At 58.2% G+C, this 3,810-nt stretch overlaps 1 protein-coding gene across 7 annotated transcripts in view; it reads left to right on the forward strand.

Moving 5' to 3' along the window:
* Window positions 1-3,810, forward strand: part of RGS3 (regulator of G-protein signaling 3) — a 107,198-nt gene that overhangs the window by 73,222 nt on the left and 30,166 nt on the right. The gene's annotated exons all lie outside the window — the stretch shown is intronic.

Consider the following 3,810-nt stretch of genomic DNA (forward strand, 5'->3'; position numbering starts at 1 on the left):
ATGCCCCTGTTTCTATTGTTTCTTCCCCAGGGCAGCCATTGATGGGCATGTTGCAACCAGACCGTGTGTGTTCTGATCTGAGATAGCTGTGTGTGTGTGTGTGTGTGTGTGTGTGTGTGTGTGTGTGTGTGTCAGGGGTGGGACCCTGCAGGGTAGGGGCATGCTTCCACCGTGTGCTGCTCTCCACTTCTGGGCTGGTCAGTCGGCTCTTCTTCCTGGGAGAAAGGAATGTTTGGTGACCAGAAGTCGGGACGCTGCCTGGGGAGGGAGTGCTCAGCTAGTGGTGCTGGTGGTATGTCAGGGATGCTGACCGCACGCCAGGCCCCCGGGATGGCTGCTCTTGCCTAGTTCCGTGTCAGGGGGGGAGGTGGTCTCGGGGGCGGGCCCCCGGGGTTGCCTGTGATCCCCGAGACTGCTGCTGAAATGGCACTGGGAGCGCAGCAGGGATGCTCTGAATCCCGAGCCCCTTGGGAAAGGTCCCGCACCTGCTCCCTTGGCTCCCTTACGGCCGGAGCCAAGGGAGCAGGTAACGGTGAGGGACCCACTCCCCCCACAGAGCGAGCCACTGTGAGTGGGCAGAGGCCAGTTCCTTTCTCATCTTGGAGGCCCCACATCTCCACTCTTGTCCTGCGGGTTTCAGGAAGAGCCCTGGTGCCGTGGGACCTCAGGGCTGAAGAAGAGAAGAGCCCGGGTCCAGAGAGGGTCAGGGCCACATCCACGTTCACACAGTGGTCTATGGCCGGGACCAAGATGGAGGACTTCTGCGTCCTGGAACAGTGAGGACAGGCTGCGTGGGTGCCATCACCCCAGCCCGCGCTGTGTAATTCAGCTGTGGATGTGGCACTCTCGGTGCAGGGCCACGGGGCCACTCACCAACCACTTTCCACATTCTGCTGCCCAAAGGCTGGTGGCCGGGGGCTGCTTCCCCTCTCGAGATGGCTGGAGTGGTTAGAGCTCCTAGAACAGCGGTTCTCAACCTGTGGGTCGCGACCCCTTTGGGGGTCGAACGACCCTTTCACAGGGGTCACCTAAGACCATCGGAAAACACATATATAATTACATATTGTTTTTGTGATTAGTCACTATGTTTTAATTATGTTCAATTTGTAACAATGACATTGGGGTTCACCACAACATGAGGAACTGTATTAAAGGGTCGCGGCATTAGGAAGGTTGAGAACCACTGTCCTAGAAGGAAGGAGCCGCAGTGCCTGCCCCACCAATGCCCACAGGATCCCAGCCAGGGCACTGCGACCATAATGAGAGTTTCCACCAGAGCCCCTGGAGTCCTTGCCCAGCCAAGGGGCACCTGCCGCTTCCCCAGCTCTAGCACGTGGTCTGGCGTAGCCCAGGGCGGGCCCTTCAGGGAGCCAAGTTCTACAGCAGGGCTTGTTTCAGGCCCGGCCGGGCATCTGAGGCAGCAGGGCGATGGTGAAGATAGAGGTGGCTGAGGCAAGTGACCCCCTGTTGGAATGTCTCCAGGGCTTGGAACCAGACATCTTTGCTGAGGCTTCTGACTATAAGTACTTGATATCAATGAAGTCACCCCACACCCAGCTTTCTCACCTTTGCACATGCTGTTCCTGCTGCCTGGAAAAGCCTGTCTCTTCTCTTCTCTCCAGGTCTTAATCCCACCCACACTTCCACCACTAGAGCAAATATTCCACTTGGGATCTGTCTGTCCATCGGTGGTGGCACTTATGGTGGTTGCTTCTTGTCCTATCTGTGTGGGAACTGGGCCTTATTCAGACCTTGGTCCCGAGGGCCTAGCCTGGGGCCCAGGGCATGGGAGGGAAGAGCTAGGGTAGGTTTTCCTTGAGGACAAGCACTGATGCCTGTATCCTAGCTTTGCCTGGCAGAGAGTGGCACCACCAACTTGAGGGCCTGGGCAGGAGTCCCTTTGGAGGGGCCCTGGTTTCTGCATGTCGGGGTTGCTTCCAGAGGGTCAAGGAGTTGAGGGGGGATTTGACAGGAGGTGAGGCAGGGAGAATCTTGGCTTCAGCCTGGCTGAGGCCACAGGGAGAGCCCACTCAGAAGTCATCCTGGGCGAGGATGGTGTCCACACCGTGGCCTGGGCAGGCGGGCAGAAGGGGCAGCCCTGGCTTGTTTGAATGCAATGCTTACGGACCTTTGCACAGACTCCAGTGGCTTGCAGCTCAGCTTGGGGCCCCTTCCGATGGTGCCAACCTGGGGGGTAGATCTGGGTGGCTCTTCAACCAGGGGTCTGCCTCGTTTCCTGAGAAGAAGCACAGGCGTGGCAGGAGTGTTCATTCCAAGCTGGGTTCCTGGGACTCCTGAGGGCTTTTTCCCGATTTGGTCTCCAAGCCTTAGAGATGGCTGAGCCCATTCGCCTTCCGGACACACAGGGGAATGAGGCAGCAGAGGAAGGACTTGCCCGAGGTTATATGCGACTCAGCAGCACAGCTGGGACAAGACCCAGGTCTCCAGCCCCCCAGCCCAGGTGTCTCTCTCTGTCACACCAACTGGATCGCTCAGAGCAGGGGTCCTCAAACTACGGCCCGCGGGCCACATGCAAATAGAAATATTGTATTTGTTCCTGTTTTGTTCTTTTACTTCAAAATAAGATATGTGCAGTGTGCATAGGAATTTGTTCATAGTTTTTTTTTTAAACTATAGTCCGGCCCTCCAACGGTCTGAGGGACAGTGAACTGGCCCCCTGTTTAAAAAGTTTGAGGACCCCTGGCTCAGAGTGCCTGGCTTTCATCTCGGTGTCCTTTTCTTTGGACTCAGCATCGGCACTTTTTTTCCTAGGACCTCCGGGCTTGCTGGCTGGGGCCCGGCTCTCCTCTGGAAGAACAGTGTGTGCAGTAGAGAAAGCCCTGGGTTGGCCAGGGCTGGAGGCTAAGGCACATTCTAGTCCCTGCTTGCTGGCGGATCTCAGGCAAGCATGCACTTCCCCTCTGGCTCAGTTTCCCCTTTGGAGCAACCAGGGACTGGGCCAGGGACTGCCAGGCTCCTTCCAGCCATCTGATCCTTTGATTCTCTGCAGACCCTCTCCTCTTCCTGGGTTTCCAGAGTCCTTGGTCAAGGCCAGGGTCTGGCTCAGCAAGGCAGCAGCCCCCAACCTGCGGTCAGGTGCTCCTGGTCAGAAGCCTTCTCCTGCAAGCTGGAGCCCAGGCTGAGGCCGGGAGGTTTGTTGTTGTTTGTGGAGCCAGGCCGTTTCCAAGATGTCATTGCTCGGGGAAAGCCATCATTCCTCCCAGGGATAAACAAGGCTGCTTATGGCTCAGCCCTCTCAGCCCACAGAGGCTGGAGCCGCTCACCACAGGCCAACCAGGCTCAGCTCCAGGGAGCTGCCACCTTCCCCTGCACAACCCGCTGCACCCAGGCATCTGGATGGGGTGAGGCTGAGGCAGAACTGGGGAGAAGGGTGCTAGGGCCGTGAGCCACTTGTGAGCTCAAAGCTTCCAGGCACAGAGGAGAGGGGAAGGGGTCCCAGGATACCCTCTTCCTCTGGCAGTGGGCCTAGGTCATCACTCCAGATGGCCCATGGCTTTTCCCTCTCTCCCTCCTGCTTGCACCTGGCACTGTGGCTCAGGCTGCTGCCAGAGAACTGTCAGCAGCTCCCCCAACTTAGAAAGGTGGGGGACACAATAAGTAATTTGGAACCGGGCACACTTTCCCTCATGTAGCCAAGACCCTCTGTGGTGTCCTTCTCACCTTTTGATGGGTTAGCCTGGGGCTAAGGGCAGAGCTCAGACCCTTGGGACAGGGTGACAGAGTTGTGGGGGGGGGGGGGGGGGGGGCCCGGGGGGGGGGGGGAAAGGGGGGGGAGGGCCCCAGGGGGCC

Source organism: Myotis brandtii, unplaced genomic scaffold (assembly GCF_000412655.1).
Source record: "Myotis brandtii unplaced genomic scaffold, ASM41265v1 scaffold658, whole genome shotgun sequence".
NCBI lineage: Eukaryota > Metazoa > Chordata > Mammalia > Chiroptera > Vespertilionidae > Myotis > Myotis brandtii.